Source organism: Dermochelys coriacea, chromosome 10 (assembly GCF_009764565.3).
Source record: "Dermochelys coriacea isolate rDerCor1 chromosome 10, rDerCor1.pri.v4, whole genome shotgun sequence".
Classification (NCBI taxonomy): domain Eukaryota; kingdom Metazoa; phylum Chordata; order Testudines; family Dermochelyidae; genus Dermochelys; species Dermochelys coriacea.
This window is the reverse complement of record NC_050077.1, coordinates 5,480,431-5,502,484: the sequence shown is the minus strand read 5'-3', so window position 1 is coordinate 5,502,484 and position 22,054 is coordinate 5,480,431. Positions and strand designations below refer to the sequence as shown.

Here is a 22,054-nt window from a genome sequence, read left to right as displayed (position 1 = left end):
TATGTCCTTTTTTAAAAAAAATTATTTTTAGATGTGTCTATTTGTTTTGGGCTGTAGTTTTCAGATATCTGATGCTGTTGACTGAGGGTGACTCTTTCAACTTCCGTCCAGCTGGCTTGAGCTCTGTAGAGAGAGGAAGCATCGGTAGAGTAACTGTCTCTTTGAAAAGCAGGAAGGCATTGGCTGCATGCACTAGGTATATTAGACTTCCACTTCTTTGAAATACAGTGGTTGGAGAATAGTGTTCTGTTCCAGGGGAACCCTGAACTTTGCTATGACAACACCATGGAGAAAGAGTGAAAGGCCTTTGCCTCCTGTATAAAAAACTATCATAGTTTGGTAGAAACGGCTGATAGCAAATGAGGAGGAGAGGGCCAGACTGGTGGTTCAGGAAGTTGGTAATAGCAATAGGAAATAGAGTCCATCCTTGTGGGGTACACAGCTGTCCAATGCCGGTGATGGCCTTTGAAAGTGGTGGGTGGCTTGTGTGAAATGAATTGATGGGTCTCAATCCGGTTCCTAGAGGATGGCCTATGTTGTCAGACCACGGGTGGACCTGTTGGCGGTCTAGGCAGAGAGGCCGAGGAATAACTATGCTGTTGAGACTTGGCTTCCCTCTGGGCTCTACAGGTGGTCTATCCGGGATAGAGTTCAGGCCCATGGTGTGTGGGAGAAGCTTGTACTGTCAGTAGCTGGGCTGGGCTGTCCTGTGGATGCCCAGTGGGAGCAGAGTTCCAGGGCTCTGAATCTGGCATGTTACTGGCACTGCATCCACTTGAAATTAATCTCTGTCCAGGTTCACATGCAACATGTAAAACGTATATGAATTAAATAAGTGAGACCGTAGATGTCGGGTTTAAGACTTAATCTAATTTTTGGCTTCTATTACTTCCTGGAACTCTGCCGCTATTATAGTCTCAACCTGAAGCTACTGACAGTGCTGCTTAGGTTTGATGTCTCTGCTCACTGTTGGGTAAGCTGGCTGTGATTGGATTCCCAGGTCAGGATAAGGATGACTTTAATGAAGTTTTTGGGTTTTAAAATCACACATTGACCTGGAACTAAATACTTAACTTTATCAGCATGCTGCTGACGATACTAGTGGTTCCCATAACCCACCCAGCAATATTGTTAATCTATCCAACTATACTCTTAACCCAGCAGAAGAATCTGTCCTATCTCAGGGCCTCTCCTTTTGCCCCTCCACCCCCACGAACATGATATAGTTCTGTGGTGACCTAGAATCCTATTTTCAACGTCTCCGACTCAAGGAATATTTCCAACACACCTCTGACCAACATATTAACCCACAGAGACCTTCCTACCAACACTACAAAAAGAAGGATTCTGGGTGGACTCCTCCTGAAGGTCGAAACAGCAGCCTGGACTTCTACATAGAGTGCTTCCACCGACGTGCACGAGCTGAAATTGTGGAAAAGCAGCATCGCTTGCCCCATAACCTCAGCCATGCAGAACACAATGCCATCCACAGCCTCAGAAACAACTCTGACATCATAATCAAAAAGGCTGACAAAGGAGGTGCTGTCGTCATCATGAATAGGTCAGAGTATGAACAAGAGGCTACTAGGCAGCTCTCCAACACCACTTTCTACAAGCCATTACCCTCTGATCCCACTGAGAGTTACCAAAAGAAACTACAGCATTTGGTCAAGAAACTCCCTGGAAAAGCACAAGAACAAATCCGCACAGACACACCCCTGGAGCCCCGACCTGGGGTATTCTATCTGCTACCCAAGATCCATAAACCTGGAAATCCTGGACGCCCCATCATCTCAGGCATTGGCACCCTGACAGCAGGATTGTCTGGCTATGTAGACTCCCTCCTCAGGCCCTACGTTACCAGCACTCCCAGCTATCTTCGAGACACCACTGACTTCCTGAGGAAACTACAGTCCATTGGTGATCTTCCTAAAAACACCATCCTAGCCACTATGGATGTAGAAGCCTCTACACCAACCTTCCACACAAAGATGGACTACAATCCATCAGGAACAGTATACCCGATACTGTCACGGCTAACCTGGTGGCTGAACTTTGTGACTTTGTCCTCACCCATAACTATTTCACATTTGGGGACAATGTATACCTTCAAATCAGCGGCACTGCGATGGGTACCCGCATGGCCCCACAGTATGCCAACTTTTTATGGCTGACTTAGAACAACGCTTCCTCAGCTCTCGTCCCCTAATGCCCCTACTCTACTTGCACTACATTGATGACATCTTCATCATCTGGACCCGTGGAAAAGAAACCCTTGAGGAATTCCACCATGATTTCAACAATTTCCATCCCACCATCAACCTCAGCCTGGACCAGTCCACACAAGAGATCCACTTCCTGGACACTACGGTGCTAATACGCGATGGTCACATAAACACCACCCTATATCGGAAACCTACTGACCGCTATTCCTACCTACATGCCTCTAGCTTTCATCCAGATCATACCACTCGATCCATTGTCTACAGCCAAGCTCTACGATATAACCGCATTTGCTCCAACCCCTCAGACAGAGACAAACACCTACAAGATCTCTATCATTCATTCTTACAACTACACCTGCTGAAGTGAAGAAACAGATGGACAGAGCCAGAAGAGTACCCAGAAGTCACCTACTACAGGACAGGCCCAACAAAGAAAATAACAGAACGTCACTAGCCATCACCTTCAGCCCCCGACTAAAACCTCTCCAATGCATCATCAAGGATCTATAACCTATCCAGAAGGACGACCCATCACTCTCACAGATCTTGGGAGACAGGCCAGTCCTTGCTTACAGACAGCCCCCCAACCTGAAGCAAATACTCATCAGCAACCACACACCACACAACAGAACCACTAATCCAGGAACCTATCCTTGCAACAAAGCCCGCTGCCAACTGTGTCCACATATCTATTCAGGGGACACCATCTTGGGGCCTAATGACATCAGCCACACTATTAGAGGCTTGTTCACCTGCACATCTACCAATGTGATATATGCCATCATGTGCCAGCAATGCTCCTCTGCCATGTACCTTGGTCAAACTGGACAGTCTCTACGTAAAAGAATAAATGGACACAAATCAGACGTCAAGAATTATAACATTCAAAAACCAGTTGGAGAACACTTCAGTCTCTCCGGTCACTCGATTACAGACCGGAGGGTGGCTATCCTTCAACAAAAAACAGACTCCAATGAGAGACTGCTGAATTGGAATTAATTTGCAAACTGGATACAATTAATTTAGGCTTGAATAGAGACTGGGAATGGATGAGTCATTACACAAAGTAAAACTATTTCCCCATGTTATTTCTCCCCCCCACCCCACCCCCCACTGTTCCTCAGATGTTCTTGTTAACTGCTGGAAATGGCCTACCTTGCTTGTCACCATGAAAGGTTTTCCTCCTCCTCCCCCCCCCCCGCTGCTAATGATGGCTCACCTTAAGTGATCACTCTCCTTACAGTGTGTATGATAAACCATTGTTTCATGTTCTCTGTGTGTGTATATAAATCTCCCCACTGTATTTTCCACCAAATGCATCCGATGAAGTGAGCTGTAGCTCATGAAAGCTTATGCTCAAATAAATTTGTTATTCTCTAAGATGCCACAAGTACTCCTTTTTTCTTTTTGCGAATACAGACTAACACAGCTGCTACTCTGATACTTGTGGACTATCTCTGATACAACACACTTTGGGTGTTTAGTTTCCAAATCTAGTATTCACAGAAACCAATGTGTTAATTTCAGTGGTCGTCAAATGTAGGACCAAGAATGAATCCTGGCTATATTTAAAAATGGATCCTGATATGGTACCTTTATAATTATAGTCACGTTGGTAACTTTGCACCCAGGTGAAGTATAGATTCTACTGTTACCCTGGAGTAATTCACTAGTATCACTGGGTGTGTTGGGAATGCTCATGGTAGTAGCATGGGTCGCTCTCCTATCCAATTCTCAAAGAGCCTGTGCTCTTAAAAGCACTTTTTTGTTTGTCTCTGTTTTTTTTTCCCCTGGCATGCTTTGCATTCATCCTTTGAAATGGAATGAGGCTGATCAGAATCTAAAAAAACACCAATGCAATGCAGGATGAAGTAGTTGACTTATGAGTTGGTTGGAGAGCCCCATGTTGAGTGTTAGTAGTATCCATCATTGTCTTTAATGGTAAAGCATATCCCTGGTTTCAGGGATATGCTGCACAGTTAGTTCTTGTTTGGAAAAATATAAAAAGCTGTTAAACCAGCTAAAGAATCCAAAAAAAGTAAGTGTGTGTGTGTGTGTGTGCGCATGGATGGAAACCCCTCAATATTTTTGTTCTTTTCTTTGTGGCCTCCACGGGTTCCAGCTCTCTACATTCCATCATATGAAGAATGCTGCTGCCCATATTCATTATGCTGGTAAATAATGAGAAGGATTGGTCACTAATACAGAGCAATCTGGATCACTTGCTAAGCTGGGTGCAGGACTCTAAAAAAGACTTGTGTGTGTGTGTGTGTCACAGTGGGTATTCATCTGAACATTATTAATTCTCAGTACTATACTGACAGGTTTCAGAGTAGCAGCCGTGTTAGTCTGTATTCACAAAAAGAAAAGGAGTACTTGTGGCACCTTAGAGACTAACAAATTTATTAGAGCATAAGCTTTCGTGAGCTACAGCTCACTTCATCGGATGCATTTACATTTTACATTTAAATGCATCCGATGAAGTGAGCTGTAGCTCACGAAAGCTTATGCTCTAATAAATTTGTTAGTCTCTAAGGTGCCACAAGTACTCCTTTTCTTTTTGCCAGTACTATACTGCATCCACAAGAGCTAATGTGCTCTTTGCTGTATATACATGGGAATGTTGAGTAGGGGTAGAGAGGTTGAATCACATCTGTATTTGGGCACTGGTGTTTACCAGCGGCGCTGGAATATTTATATGCAGTTCTGGTGTCCATACTTCAAGAAGGATGTTGAAATATTGGAGAGAGGATTCAGAGAATGATTAAAGGTTTGGAAACCATGCCGTATAGTGAGAGACTCAAAGAGATCAATCTGTCAAAGAGAAGGTTGGGGTGTGACTTGATCACAGTCATAGAAATTTGATTAGATGGCTCCTCAGTTTATTAGACAAAGGTATAACAAGATCCAATGGCTAGAAGTTGAAGTTAGACAAATTCACACTAGAAATAAGGGGCAAATTTCTAACAGTCAGAGTATTTAACCACAGGAACAACTTACTAAGAATTGTAGTAGATTCTCTGTTATTGGACATTTACAAAAATGTCCAGTGTTGATTTTAAAAAGACCTGCTCTAGCTGGGCCATAGCTATTCGACTTAAAGAAGGAACTAACTTAGGGAAGACCTATGGACTGTGCTGTGTGGGAGATTGGACTAAGTGATCACAGTGGTGCCTTCTGGCCTTAAAAATCTATGAATCTTGCACACTCTAGACCTATAGAGTCACAGATCTGATGCAGAGTCTGTGTATATTTAGAGTCTGGAGTTGGAAAGGGAGTTGTTTAAATCCAGTTCGCTCTTTGGCTGATTTCTGAGCCACGTGGAGAGGCTCACAGGACATTCATTTTCATCCTGCGTCAGGTGGGAGGATCCTGGATGTCCACTGAAGGATCAAGGTGATATAAAGAAAGGGAAAACAAATGGGAGAACACAAAGAGCTTCATGTATAGAATTCTGATTAGTCTGTCTCTAACCCGAGTGAAAACTGAGCCCTGATCGTTTTGTCAGCCTCCCAGCCCTTAATGGGATACAGCCTAGAATTGTTTGCCAGTCCATCTGCCAGAAGATACAAGACTGATTAAAGTCCTGCATAGGTCAAGTGTTTTTTAATGAGACTTAAAAACCACAAAACACTCATGACAAAAAAGCCTTTCTTCTTTTTCTGTTATGAAGGCCCTTCAAAGAATGGTAATTTTAGCTGCATTTAAATTACATGCCCCTGAGACATGCTTTTATGACCTGCATATTACTGTCCTTGTAACTAGGCCCTAATGCTAAATCAAAAGCTGTTAATATTACACCTAATCAGCTAATGATAACAAAACATTGGGTATTTGGGGCCAGGACTAAAGGAGTCACGTCCTCTTCACCTAAACCCCGGCTAAATATTACAGCATCTGCATCTACTTGGAAACCATCTGGCATAGTGGCTCCAAAGGGCATGTGAGTATGAATCAAACTGTATTTACTCTACTAACAACCTCAGGGGTTTGTACGGTAGTACAGTGCAGCTCAGTTTCACACTCTCTTGTGGAAAAAGGTGTGCCCCCTGGTCTTATGCTATCCCAAGTCTTTGTTAGCGGTCGCGCCATCAATATTTCCACAGGAGAGGAAGACACTGAAAAGAACGTTGTAGCTATGCCGTGTGGTAACATTTTATTGATTGACTTGTAGAACGTATTCCCTTGAGTTCATGTAACTCCACTAGAATCTCAGTTTCTCAAGACCAAAAAAAAGGAATAGAATATGGAATGCCATATAGCTGTTATGGCAAGTATCTTACTAACTGTATCCCAGTATTAGACAATACACTTCTCTTCTCTCTCTTAGCTATCATTTTAATTTTGTAAGCAACACAGGTAGAGGAGAGAGAGAGAGTGGTTTTGAGATAAGATCTGAAAATATACGGCGAATAAATGAGGAAGCACAGAGCGATGGATAGGAGGCCAGTGCTAGATTAGTTTAAGGGCCTGTTTACATGGGTAAAAAGTATTCCAGAATAGCTCCCCATCTGGATGCTGTTCTGGAATAAAAGTGACTTTATTCTAGAATGTTTGGAAGCAAACTAATTACTGTGGAATAAAAGTGATTTTTATCCCAGATTAGCATGTCTACATAGGGGGGCGCTATTCTGGAACAGCTATTGAAAAATCACTTATTCCACAATACCTGTTCTGGTCAATATATCCACACAGATGAGCTTTAATGGAGGTAGCAGGGAAAGGGGCCATGAGAGAGAAGATTTCATAAGGTGTGCTGCAGCAAGTTCAGGGAGGTTCTTAAAACAGCGAGGGCAAGTTTGAACTAGACCTTGGGGGTGGGGGGAATGGGGAACTAGTACTGATTATTATAGATTAATATTGGGGATGGAGGCAGCAGGGAGGAAGGTGCCTGCTGTGTCGTCTGGAAATCAGTGGTGATTTTGTTTTCTTCCAGATCATTGATAAAAGTTTTAAATAGTGTAGAGCAGATATCTGTGGGACCCCTTTAGAAACACACGAGCTCAATGAGGATTCCCTGCGTACGGCTACATTTTGAGACTTATCATTTAGCCAGCTTTTAATCCTTTTAATGTGTGCCATGTTGATTTCCGTATCGTTTTAGTTTCTTAATCAAAATGTTGTGTGGTACCAACTCAAATGCCTTATTACATCTATGTCTGTTACATCAACACTATTGCCTGTATCAAGCAAACTTGTCATCTCATAAAACAAAATATCAAGTTAGACCAGGTCTGTTTTCCATAAACCAATTTTACCTGGGATCTGACATACCTGTAGTACCCGGGTTATCCCATATACCAGTTCGTGCTGAGAAATGCGTCTACATCTCTGCTTGGCAGTGCAGAGCAATAACCATCAATGGGCAGCTTGATGGACCTTTGTTACACCTTGTGATCTCCATAAATGTGGCTTTATAGTAATTGGGATACCACCTTTTAACAGAAACTCTGACCAATCCAAACTGTTTCTGTGTAAATGACAGTGTTCCTGTTTGTACATACAGTATTCAATTTTTGAAGATTAATTACACTTTTTCCCTTTTACTATCTTGAGGGGATGAATTGCAGACACTGAGATTTTGTGCTATCGTTGCCTTTTCAGGTTTGTCTGCTATGGGGTACAACATCTGAAGATTTTATTAAACAGGTGTGATACTCTGTCAAGTGTGGCTCTTAATACAACAGCTCCATTTATTTGCCTCAGAGCTTATTCTGAATAAAATAAAAATGTAAATGTAATAAACAAGCCAATGTGCTATAGAGTTGAGAGTGAGATAAATCAAGATGAGACTTCAGCACTGGTTAGGATTATAAAATTGAATGATTAGATTATTTTATCTTGCCTCTTTGATCAGGTAGTGGGAACGAGACCTCCTTTGTATTGCAGATCAAAACCAAAGATGAGCAAAATTAAAAGGACGTACAGAAAAATGTAGCTTCTCTTCAGTCATTGACTCCTGGGGAAAATGAAGTTTCCAGTTACAACTGTGGTCATACAGTCTTCAAACTTGAGATCTGCAGCTGCATCATTAAACACAGTAAACACATTAAACACCATCTCTAAATTAATCCGGGTTTCTGCTGCACGCTCTGAGACAGGGATGGAGAGAATTAAAGGAAGGCTGAGGGAGGGGTTGAAAACTGTTCTTTCAAATGTGACTTCTTGATGGAGTCTGTTAGAAGAAGAAAAGGAGTACTTGTGGCACCTTAGAGACTAACAAATTTATTACAGCATAAGCTTTCGTGAGCTACAGCTCACTTTATCGGATGCATTTTCGGATGAAGTGAGCTGTAGCTCACGAAAGCTTATGCTCTAATAAATTTGTTAGTCTCTAAGGTGCCACAAGTACTCCTTTTCTTTTTGCGAATACAGACTAACACGGCTGCTACTCTGAAACCTGTTAGAAGAAGGAGACTGTTTGTGTGTTTGGTTGAAAACTGAAACAAAAAAATGAATGCATTTTAGGTGAAAGCAGAGAAATGGCGTTGTACAAAGTGTGAAACAATACTGTGGATTTTTATATTTCCTTTCATTTGAGGATCTCAGAATTCTGCAAGGCATAAACATAGCCTCTTAACATTCCCTAAATATTATGCCCCTGTTTATTCGATCAATGGGGAGCCTGAGGCACTGAGGGCAAATCTTCATGGTGCCGCTCAGAAAGTTGGTAAATTAATTAAAGATGTGAAGTCAAAGTGCATTAATCCCCTGTGTGGATGCTCATTCAGAAGTGAAGTGGCCTTCGTTCACTGTTGCTTAACCCTTTCCTGAGTGTTCCCCACGTAGACAAGTCCTGAGAGTTCGTGAGCCATGCAGGAAATCAGTGGTAGAAGTGGGAAAAGCATCCTTACTCCTTGACTCTTATGCACTGACCGTCTTTTACATTCAGCAAGACACTTTCACTGCAGAGGAGGGAGGTGTGTGTTTGTCCAGTGACTTGTTTTGAACTTGGGCAAACCATTTCATCCACCTGTGCCTCAGTTTACCCTTTTGCCAAGTGGAGGAAAGAATGCTTACTTGTCTCTCAGGAGCACTGGGCACCTTCATATTAGTAAAGCACTTTTGGGCCCTCGTAAAAAATACTCAGGAAATGCAGATGATTAATACGGTGTGTAACTTTTGTATGTGCTTTTACAAAGTGTTCTTGCCCTGAGGTTTTGCTGAATTTAAAATTTAATTAAAAGCAACAGGTTATTTTGACAACTGTATTTGAAATTATTTGAATCTTGTTAGGGGCCTTAAATTTTGTTTAAGTAAGCTTTATTACAGCTTGGCTCTGTCTGCTTTTCTAGCTCTCAAAAGTATCCCAACAACAACAACAACAACAGAAGTTGAATCTTATTCTTTTATCTGCTCTTTGCTTTGGCAATAAACCTCAGGAATTTCTTTGTTATTAAGGATTGCTGCTTGACATCCCCCTTTCTCCTCTCCCCTTAAAAAAAGAAAGGATTATCTCTAGAAACTTAAACCGAAAGTTAAAGGATCTCAGGGGGTCATCCTTCCTGTAGAGGAAGCTGGTTTTGGCACTTCCTACTCATACAGAAAAGAGCGAGCGTATCAGTTTCAAAGAATGTTGTGAGCAGTTGATATGACATACTAATGAAACAAAGATTATTACCATGTGATACTATTGCTTTGCAATACAATTGGGAGCTAATGATACTAATGAAAAACATGTTTGCATTTGAAAGATAAAAATTTAACGATGGCTGATGTCAGTCATGAATCATTTAATATTTTTCCTGAAATGTCAAGTTTTCCCCTTCCCACTCCTGTCATTTTGGTATAATAAACCGTCCTTTAAAAAGGGAGTGTTGCTTATTTATATGTTTGCCCAGCACAGTGGGACTCCAATCCTGATAGGTGCTAGTGCCCTACGAATAAAAGATAATCCCATGGATGCCTTTGAATTTTAGATCTTTTAAGTGTTGGGAATTTCCAAGTAAAGATAATGATTCCCCCCTTCCTTTGTTTTGTTTTGAGGCAATAAGTAACATTTAATAGAATCAGAAGACTAGGCAATTAGCTGTTTGTAAATAATGTAAGTTGTGATTTTCAAAAGTTCCTAAAGGGTTAGGAACCCAACTCCTATTAAAAGTCAATGGGATTTAGGCACCCAGCACCCTTCAGATCCTTTTGAAATCCCCGTTTATTCGATGATGTGAAATGGCTTGAAAAAAACAGGTAGAAGTGACATTTACGAATGGGGCAAATTCATCCATAGTGTGAGCTAGTCTGTGAAGTTGGACCAGATTTGCTCAGAACTGAAAGAGCTTTTGTTGGTAGGAGAAGAGTTCTCAGATGTCATGCTGTATGGTGAAAACTGTTGGTCGCAGGGATCAAAGAGAGTTTCGTTCCTCCCACCTCCTTTTTTATCTTTTATTTTATTTTTTGCAGTTATCAAGGAGCCTTTTTGCTTTTCTTGGCCTTCTGTTAGATTTAAGTTTGCATTAGGTCTAGTTATTGGCTACAGGCACAAGATGCTAGAGTCAATACACCTATTATTAGATCCATAACAAATTCAATTTGTCTATTTAAATACAAATATTTAAAAAACATTTGTGCCAGTGCCTCTCACGTTGTTGTATGATATTCCAGGAAATTATAATAATTCTGCTAGGGCCATTGGTTTTAGAGTGATTAGTGTCCGTTTCAGAGGGCTGAAGGGTTAATACTGTATAAAAACATCGATGTTTGTGTGAGCCTGCAATTTTTTAATCTAAAAATGTCTTAAATGAAATTCTTCTCTTCCGTTGATTTATAGTATTGTTGGTAAAATAGATAGTTTAGGCTTCACTTAAATTAAAATTACCTACGGGTCACCAAATGAAATTAATAGGCAGCAGGTTGAAAACAAACAAAGGGAAGTATTTCTTCACACAACGCACAGTCAACCTGTGGAGCTCTTTGCCAGAGGAGGTTGTGAAGGCCAAGACTATAACATGGTTCAAAAAAGAGCTAGATAAATTCACGGAGGATAGGTCCATCAATGGCTATTAGCCAGAATGGGCAGAGCTGGTGTCCCTAGCCTCTGTTTGCCAGAAGCTGGGAATGGGCGATAGGGGATGGATCACTTGATGATTACCTGTTCTGTCATTCCCTCTGGGGCACCTGGCATTGGCCACTGTCAGTAGACAGGATACTGGGCTAAATGGATCTTTGGTCTGACCCAGTAGGGCCATTCTTATGTTTTAAAGGTTGTGTTGGTGTAAGAGTAAGCAAAAATCTGTTTAAAAAAAAAATCACTGACTCATTAGTTAGTAAGTGTTCTGGATATCTTCTGTTGTATAGCACTTATCTTTATATAAGGTATTATGTCAATATCTATGCTAGGAAACTCTGGCATTTCCAGGGACTGTTTAGATACCTGGAATGCCTGTAAAAATACTTTGTGTCCATACATAAAACCACTCCAGAGGTTCCAATACTGGTATGACTTCATCAAATACTGAGAATTGCAGCTGCAGTGGTGCAGTTGGTCCTCCCAGTGTGACACTGTGATGCTCCTGACAGGAATGAGTACTGTATATGTTTACATATAAGCTTCTCCAGTCACCTGTTTGAAAATTTGAGCTTATAGCCATGTTATCATGCTGTCTTAATCCTTAGCACTTCTTACCTAAATGTCAAATCTCTTGGCTGCCTAATATTAAGAAGTGGTGTTGTTCCAGAATATTAGAGACAAGGTGGGTGAGGTAATATCTTTTATTAGACCAATGCAAGTTGTCTCTGTAATATTAAGAAAACACATAGGAAGTTGGTGATGTGTATCAGTTGCTTAGCTTTGTAAAAAGCACAAGAAAATAACTTCCTGTAACTTGATGCACTGATCTCCAAGGCAGTGTTAGTGAAAAACATGATTTTTTTGCACCCCTTTTATTTTAAATTTAATCTGATTTTAAAGAATGAATAGATCATCAACAAAAGGTAGTGGTGGTGGTAGGGGGTCACACATCAGGGAAGGGGTGGCTTTTATCATATAGATTTTTGTGGCATCTACAATGTTCTAAAATCTATCCACACATGGAAATAAACACTGTCTCTCTGAGTCTGTTTACAGTCAAAGAAACTTATCAGAAGATTGCAAGGTTAATGGGAAGGTTGTGTGGTCTTTAGTGTCTCTGGCAGAGCCCTGTGCTACTACCAGATGAATATTTTTAATTTTGTATTATGTGCCACATCTAATTTTCAGCTGTTGGTTTGGATATTGATTCCACAGCTGAATGTCTTAAGAAAAGAATGAATAATGTTTTTAATGAATGCTTTTAAAAAGTTGTAACTTGCCAAATACCTTCATGCAGACAGTGCAGCCCAGCATATGTTCATTTTGCTTAACTAGTCTAACTTTTTGGAGCTGCCTGATGGCTTGTGGTTGGAAAGAAGGGTAATGCTCTGATTGGTACAGATTAAAAGCAATTGGGTTAGGGAAGTGTCCAAGCCCTCTACAGAATCTTTGTATTCGCTAATTTCTTTAAGGGCCTGATTCTGGAAACGCTTACTACTGAAAGTAAGCTCATTAGCTAGCCTGGCGCTACTCATAAGAGTAAATATTTGCAGGGTCAAGACATGTTGTTTGATGAGCACTTCCGTTTATTCAAATATTTCTGAAGTTCTCTCTCTGAGAATGAGTAGATTCAGGCCCCATGGGACATGCCCCTGTAATCAATAGCAGAAGGCACATGGAAACATATAGTACTTTCAGAATAAGGAATTGGAGTCTTATATAACTTTTAATGTGGAAGAAACCAAAAGGATTGTATAGAAACTACCGTAAAACCTACAGAACGTGGTAGAAAACGATAGCCTTTCTGTAGGCTCATATTTAGCAGGGAATTATATTCCGTCTATAGGATTGTTAAAAACAAAACCATAAGAAGGTTGTTCTGTGAAATTCTATATGACTTTACATAAATCCTGGAGGTTCAAGGAAGACTTTATTTAAGAATAAAACAAGGAACTGACAGCCAGGCAGGCAGAATACGTCTGCCAAGCAGGTGTCAACAGGTGGTATATGAAACTTTCCGACTACTATTTTCTATATGAAAGCTGAACTCCAATGTTTCTGTCTTCCCTGACCGTGTGTGTGCATATGCACAGATACACCCAAAAATACTCTAATAGAACTGACCTTTTGTTCCAGGGCTTCTGCTTATTTAAACCGGCAACCTTTTTGTTTTTTTTTTTTCACCAAATATCTGTTTTCACTTGCTGTGCACAGTTTTTTACTTTGAGTTCTCTCTCTCAATAAGCACAGTGATTTCCATAAAAGTAGGGCAGCCCGATCCAGCTCCCATTGAAGTCAGTGGCAAGGCTCCTATTGATTTCAGCAGGAGTCAGATCCAACCCAGAGTGGGGAAAAGTTTGCAGTACTTCCTTTCATTCTCTCTCTTTGCTTCCTGCGCCGGTGTCACGTTTTGTGCTTTTGATTCATAGTCCAATTTAAGGAGCAGCTTCAAGCAGGATTCCACGGGCTGCCATTTCAGTGACTGGTTTTGGCACTGGAACAGTCTAACCAAAGCTGACTTCATTTGAATTTGGCTACTTCTGTAGCTGCCTAAGCCAGGTCCCATAACAACTTTTAACTTTGGAAATGAGCATAGACAGAAGCCTTGGCTTACACCAACTTTCAGTTAGGTAATTCAATTTTTGGTTGACTTTTAACCAACCCCTGTAGCCTGCTTTGCAAGGGGACAATCAAATGGTACATTGCCCCTTTCAGTGATGATGGGAACTGATGGTTGTTACACCGTGCAGAGAACTTTGTGAAAATGCCCTATCATTTAGCAATTTCATATAATTGTTTAAATAGCTAGCATTGCTCCATTAGGTGGCATTTCTGAGTTTGCCAGAAGGCTTTGTGGAGTCCCTCTTCTTTCCAATCCCTTTTAACTCTCCCTGGTCAGTACCTTTCCACCACCATGAGAAAGAGAGGAACAAACTTTAATTTTCAAGCTCGCTTTCTAAAATACAGCTCTCCATTTAAATGTGGATGTTGTGATTACAGAGCTCAGTATCCCAGCTTTTAGAGCTCTGTGACCACAATAAAATGAATCCAGAAACCAAGACAAGTGGTTTCACTTTATTACCATTCTAGCTTATTTCCTTTCCCCCCCCCCCCCAAGACCGCTGTGGAATACTAAGGCTTGGCAACAACTGAAACCAGCTCTCAAAGATGTTACTTACCCCATGCTTTTGACTTAATGATGCATCCTAAATTAATGAAGAACCGGAGTGGTTCCGTTGTATCGCTTTGATGGATTGTCGGCTGTTGTGGCTTCCAAATGTGTAACTTGAGGTTACTTTAGTTATTACTTCCCCCTCCACCCCCCAAAAATGCATAAAGGCCCCACTACGGGATCGGGGCCCCATTGCGCTTGGTGCCATACATGCACACGCAGTGAAAACAGAGTCCCTGCCTCAAAGAGCTGACAGTCTAAGTTTGAGAAGAGACAAACGGATTGATACCGTGCGGGGAGCTCAAGCTAATAGTGAGATTATGATGTACAGTATTCATCATGCTACAGTTCACTGATCCATTGGAATGGGTACTTCAGCCTTCTTGTGGCCAGAACCGTCTGTCTGTCACTGCTAGTGGGGAACACTCTGTCCCCTGATGTAGCCTGCAGTTTTAGCTGTCTCCCTGGCGGCAGGTAGACCAGCCAGCCTTCCCTGTTGCCACGCTTTTCAGAAGGAAACTTCAGGCTTTATTTCAAAACTCTGACAGAGGTTTCTGCTCAGTCAAAAGAAAAGGAGTACTTGTGGCACCTTAGAGACTAACAAATTTATTAGAGCATAAGCTTTCGTGAGCTACAGCTCACTTCATCGGATGCATCCGATGAAGTGAGCTGTAGCTCATGAAAGCTTATGCTCTAATAAATTTGTTAGTCTCTAAGGTGCCACAAGTACTCCTTTTCTTTTTGCGAATACAGACTAACACGGCTGCTACTCTGAAACCTGCTCAGTCAAGTGTCTGTCTAATTCCCAGATGGCTGCATTTGCCTTTTGGGGAGACTGTGCCCTCGGCTGCTGCTCCTGCTGTGGTCAGGTGTGTTAGGCCAGCTTCCAGCAGGGGCAAAAAGAGAGGTCTGACAGAGGATTTCGCTGGGGAGCTTGGCAGTCTCCGTGGGCAGAGTTTAGTGCCCCATCTCTTCTCCAGCCCAGTTTGCGTGCGGTTTCCTCAGCTCTGCCCACTGGGCAGGAAAGCAGCCGGACAGGATGGAGAAACCGGCTCCACGGGCAAGCAGCTTGGGCTAAGGACGGATGGCCCTGGACACAGCACGGACACCGCCGATGCCCAACTGTGTGGGAAGGAGCCTCCAGGCCCAGCTCTCCCTCCCTGCTGCCACCTCTATAACAGACCTCCCAGGGGATCCCTGCTTGTATCTAGGCTGGGGCCTCCAGGAGAAACAAAGGCCCATCTGGCCTCCGTGGAACTCGTGCAGTAGCTCAGGGTAGATCTTCTGAGGAGTCCACCCGTAAGCCCCAGGCCAGCTCCTTCTTTGAGATCCCCAGATGGGGCCCATGTGGGGGAAGGGAGAAAAGGGCTCGCCACTGGAAATGTCTCTGGAGCAATCTCTGTATCTGATATCACTTTCCCCTCTGAAACAGGATTATGGGGACAAAATGAACCTCTGCAGGAGGATTCGTCGTACGTCTGATCCGTTAAAATAGACCTCCCAATAGCTGCCCTCTCCCATCAGGCCCTTTTTTGACTTTGGGAGATTTCTCTCCTGAAACACTGTCCGGCCGTTGTTTTAATTCAGACCCAACTGCACCCATTGTCAAAATTAAATTCAGGAAATATTCTTCCTTCTGTTAAGCATTGAAGTCGAGTCCTAAGGAGCAGAGAAGTCATGTTTCCTTTTATTGAGAGAGGTGGCCACAGGGCCATCAATACATAGATTCACCGGATTCTTCATATTGGTGTTCCAGAAGTCTTCTGCATGGCTTTGTGCCCAGGAGAAGGTGGAGGACGTATAATATACCTTGTTTTGGATGACAGTATTTCAGATTGCCTCGCTTTCTAATTAGATGGTGAGGGGTCTGATGCTAATAGCAGTGAATGGTAACTACTGAGTGGTACCACATAGAAGCAGAGTACCTTTACAGAATGGAGACAGGCGGTGTTTGCTGCATAATCATTCATTTCCAATAAAATGCTTTGGGAACCTCAAACCCATTCCTGAAACTACACTTCCTTCTGTGAATATTAACCAGTGCTTCCATTACTGAAGGTCACCATCACTGGGAAGGTCTTAATATTGTTGTAGGTTAGTCAGGTTTATATATTTAAACCAAAAAAAAAAAAAAATTGAAAGACTGAGCAATTTCCAATTAGCTATCCAAATAATTTGTTTTGTATGGAAAATGTTACATTTCCAAGTTCACTGAATTCTAGCAACAACATATGTATAAATAGTGGAATTTTTTTATGAATGTTTTCATCTGAAGCAGATTTAATTAAAAACATGTTCACTACCCTTTCATTTTTGCGTTCCATGCATATTGCAGCACTGAAACTTAATCAGCACAATTTAGCTCAAATATTTGCTTAAAAGTGAATTTTAATTGTATATTGAATTGTAAAAGTCACAATTTACCATTTTGTATTTAAATATGTAATTCACATTGTGTTGGCTAATGACATAATTCATCCAATTAGGGAACAGAAATATATTGTGATTTATGTAATCCATACACCATAGACTGAAAATAGTATGTTGAGTTTGTGAAATTCCCAGTTCTGACAATCTGCAGACCCAAAATGATTCACTGTTGCAATTTGCAAAACCAAACCCACACTTTTACTTAACTCTCTCTCTCTCTCTAATCTGTTTTTATTAAACGTTTCTGCCAAATTCTAAGGGAGGCTATGGGGAGAGAGAGAACTATTTAAAAAATAGTCCTATTTACTGTGTTGGTAAGGAGGAGAAATTTTCAAAAGCAAAAATGGCAGTTAAGCCCCTAACTCCTCTTCAAAGTCAATGGGCGTTAGGCACCTTCCTGTCATTTGTGCCTTGAAAATCTCCATAAGAGACCCTGCTGTGTTTATGTACTCATAGTGAGCCATTCGGTTTGGTTTCCTTGGCATTTGTATCATGAGCTTCTTCAGAGAAATAAATTCACAAGTGTTTGCTTGTCATCACATGACAAGTTATGGAGCCTAGATTGATGTAATCAGCAACAGACACACGTCAGAAAACTTAATGTGGTTGAAAAGAATACAATTTTTTATTAATTCCTGATTGTGTGTTTTTTGGAATGGGCCTCAGGGGGTTCTTTACGTCTGCCAAGGAAAAAAGAATAATTCGTACAAGTTTATATTTAACTGCACCACAACTGTGGTGGAGAGCAGTGAAGTGGAGGTGCCCTTAATGACAGATACCTTTTATAAAGAGCCACTTTTATTAAGAATGTTAAAACTTATTGCGCTTTTGAAAATAATGACTTCTATGCAACAGTAGCCCTGTGTGAAATTGTTGTTTAAATATGCAATAAAATACTTGGGTTGATTGATTTTATAACTGTTGGAATAGTGTGTGTGTGTGTGTGTGTGTGTGTGTGTGTGTGTGAGAGAGAGAGAAAACATTTGCACAAACATTACAGTAGGATGTTCTCCGGTAGCACACTAAGTAGTTTTTTTTTTTAAACTTTTCTAATTTTTTTGTCTTTAAAAAAAATGGCATGTGGTATATTACACATAGTGTTAATTGTGCCTATATCGGATTGTAAAGCGCAGAAGAAAGCATGTTTTTGGGCCTGATCCTGAAAGCAGGACTGAGTATAGACTACGTTCCTGCAAACATTTCTTGTCCAATTGGGTATGTATACACTGCAGCTGGGTACACGTCTCCCAGTGCCAGGAGACAGACTCGTCAGTGCCACTCAAACTAGTGCCCTCAGAGCATTTTTTCTATCAGAAAATAGTTTCATTGAAATAAAAATGTTTCATGGGAATGGGTTGATTTTTGAGGAAATTTTTGATGGGGAAAAAGTTGAAATGAATGATTGAATTGTTTCAGCTTTTTTGTTTTGGTAATGTCAAAATGATTCATTTTGACTTTAATACAGTTAAATATTCATTTTAATGTATTACCACATAAAAGACAATAATGAATCAAAAGAAGATGTTTTTTACGTTATCGAAACAAAATGTTTTAATGGTTCCAAATTGAAATTAGTTGGGAATTTTCATTCCACAGGAAATTTACTTAATTTTGGCTTTTGTTCTGATTTGGGTTGAGTACAGATTTCAAAATGTTGCAATTTCCTGCAGAATGGAAACTCTGGTTTCCAATTGGCTGTAATTAACACCATTCAAATCACACATCCAGTAGCAGCTGGTGTATTGGATGTTCTCCTGTAATTTGTTTAAAAAAAAAAAAATCAAAGACGTGGGTAAATAATCCACTTCTGAAAGTGAACATTGGCTTTTCAGCAGTATAGCAATATCCTTTAGGCCAGGGGTTGGCAACCTTTCAGAAGTGGTGTGCTGAGTCTTCATGTATTCACTCTAATTTAAGATTTCGCGTGCCAGTAATGCATTTTAACGTTTTTAGAAGGTCTCTTTCTATAAGTCTATAATATATAACTAATGTAAAATAAGGTTTTAAAAACGTTTAAGAAGCTTCATTTAAAATTAAATTAAAATGCAGATCTTATCAGTTTAGTGTGATTCTTGCCCTTGCTTTTCCTTGCTGAGTTTTCTAATGTCTGGCACGTATTTGGATACTTTAAGCTGCACACAGGCTTCTGAGTGATCAATTGTTAACCAGCTCCGAGAGGGACAGAGGACAGATTTCATGTGTGAAAATACCTGTTCACACAGGTATGTGGATCCAAATGCTGAAAGCATTGCAAATAGAATTTTCTTCAAACAGTTACATTTCACTGCCAGGGACATCCAGCAGGTCAGAATAGAGGTCCCATGATCTCTCTTGGTAGCTTCAAGTGCACTCCGCAGATCTCCAAACTTTGATGCCCACAATTCTGAGCTTTTTAACTGAATGAGCTGCATTTCGAAATCTTCAACATCCATCTACTGAAATTCAGACAAATCCAAGTTGCTTTCATTGAACTTTTCAGGTTTAATTAGAAAAGAAAGCATTGGGCCAAATCACTGGAAATCTTGAAATGTCAGAAAATTCTGATTCCAGTTCTTGCATGTACATTCTAATCTCAACGTCCAAAGCAGTGCACTGTTCCACGTGGCGTGATAGTGATGTAAGCAGCAAATCAGGACTTAAAAATATCCCAGTACAGTGGCACTGGAACAATTTTAAGGTGGAGGTGCTGAGCTGCGCCCCTTCTTGCCCGTCTGCACCCCTCACTGCCCCAGGCTGGGGCCAATGGGCCTCAGCTGGGGGCGGCTGCAGAGCCCTAGGCCGGAGGCCGGAACCCCAGTCGGCAGCAGAGCCCCCTGGGGCTGGCAGCGGGCTGAGTGGGGCCGGCAGCTGGTACCCCAGGCCAGCAGCGGAGCCCCTGGGACCAGTGGCCAGGACCCAGGCAGTGTGAGTACCACTGAAAATCAGCTTGTGTGCCACCTTTGGCATGGGTGCCATAGGTTGCATTCCCCTGCTTTCGGCTCTAACAATGGTTGTTTAGTAAAGTTTTTAATACTGTCAATGGAGCTTGGCTGCATCTTTGTCTGAAAAGTGCTTAGGATGTTTTGGAAACCATATCAAAGAATAACCACACAGTACAACCTCACTAATCTGCACTTCTGACTAGGCTGCTGCTCACTGTGGGTTGCAGAATTTTGCAAGTTAGGCACAAAGTGAGGAGAGGCCCTTAAAAAAGCTAATGCAGCCTTGCAGGTGTATTTTATCAATTGTACTTTGGTTTTCTATTTTACAATGCTTTGTAATGCGCTAGTAAATATAACCTAGCACATTCTGTAATAATAATAATAATAATAATATTAATACAGAAATATCAGTAATATATATTTCCTTTTCCAGATAAACTTATCAAGTAAGGTAAATGTGTGAAAGTGACTTACGTGAAGCAATGGTCTCAAGTTACAGTGGGGGAGATCTAGGTTGGATATTCGGAAACACTATTTCACTAGGAGGGTGGTGAAGCACTGGAATGGGTTACCTAGGGAGGTGGTGGAATCTCCATCCTTAAAGGTTTTTAAGGTCCGTCTTGACTAAGCCCTGGCTGGGATGATTTAGTTGGTGTTGGCCCTGCTTTGAGCAGGGGATTGGACTAGATGACTAGGTCTCTTCCAACCCTGATATTCTATGATTCTGTGATGTCACATGGGAAGTAGATGGCAGAGTTCAGTGCCCTATCCATTGGCCCACGCTGCCTCCCTTTGGGCATACTATATAAGATCTCCCTGTAGCATGTTTTCTGAAAGGCAGGAGGACCAATAGCTTTTTGTGTGCATTCGTAAGGTTCTACTGTAGAAGTTAGTGCCTATTTCTTGAGGTTGAAAGCCATTGCACTAGACCTATGTGGCCTTATCCTCTTAAAAACCAGACTTCACTCCATCAGCACCTAAAACTCCCACTTGACATCAACAGGAGTTTTGGGTGTTCAGTGGCATCGGACCCTTATTTTGTGGTGTTATCAAATGGCAGGGACTTGGGTTATAACTAGTGAGATGAGAACATGCAAATCCCCTAGGCAGCTTGGAAAGTTGGCATAAAAATGTGTTTTGGTAGCTGATTGTGAAGAATAAGCACCTTCAACTCCTGGTTATGTCAGTAGGATTTGCAGGAGAATTAATTTATTCTTATGTATTTTAGAGGCAATCTGGTCTAGTGACTAGGACACTGGACAAGGAGTCAGGAGACCTTGGTTGTATTCCTGGCGTGACTGTGACCTTGGGCGAGTCCCTTGATCTGTCCATGCTTCTGTCTCTCATCTATTGGGTGTGTAAACTCTTTGGGCAGGGACCGTCTCTAACTATGGGTTTGTACACCTTGCACAATGGGATCTGATAGGCACTACAATAAGACAAGTATCTTCTTTCATCCCGAAGCATCTTTGAAGACACGGGGAGCAGTACAGTATCACCATTCATTCCTGTCCGTGGCTTGTTCCTCCATTAAACCCAGACAGAATAATAATAAATATCATCTTGGTTCATTCTGGAGAACTGACAACCTTGATAAATTAGATTTGGATGTAGATGTTCCCCCACTCTTGAGCAAGACCACCACATTTTTCCAGTGAATAAAAATATTTATCTGACCAGCACTTTAAATGTGTGTCTGTCTGGTTTGTTGGGTTAACTAAAACATTTTTATTGCTATTTTACATACGGTGAAATTGAGGCATGGAGTGAAGGTCATAGAGGGAATTGGCCCGGGAGGTTGGGACTAGAATTCGGACGTCCCTGGCTTCCTGTGCTGTGGTTATTCCACTAGTTCATGTACCTTCTCTTTTAAAATACAAAATCACAAGCCCTAAGTGGCCTGGAACCGCCTCTCCTCCTGCACTGTTGTGTCACAGTCACTATGGACGCTCAAGTTTCATTCCCCTTGTTATAAAACAGAGGGCAACTGGCAGTGCGTCCTCTGTGAGGGCTCTGAGACTCTAGAACTTGTACTCCTCCCCCTGCCTGATCTGAAATAGACCAAATTTGGGGACTTTCCAGGTATGATGCAAAAGGACACCTGTTTGAGAGGGTCTGTGGAGAAGGCTGAGGGTGTGTTTCCTAGATGATGGAGGGTAGGTGGTTGGCTAGCCAAATTTTAATAGACCTGATTTCAGAGCTGCTGAGGTTTAATTTAATTGTATATATTTGTATGATCATTTTAGGGAGCATAGAGCCTTGGACAGGCATCTTAGTTGTTTTAAATCTAAATAAATAA

The 22,054-nt window shown here is 41.5% G+C and overlaps 1 protein-coding gene across 1 annotated transcript in view; it reads left to right on the top strand.

Annotated features, from left to right (window-relative positions):
* LMF1 (lipase maturation factor 1) overlaps positions 1-22,054 on the top strand; it is a 364,576-nt gene that overhangs the window by 27,918 nt on the left and 314,604 nt on the right.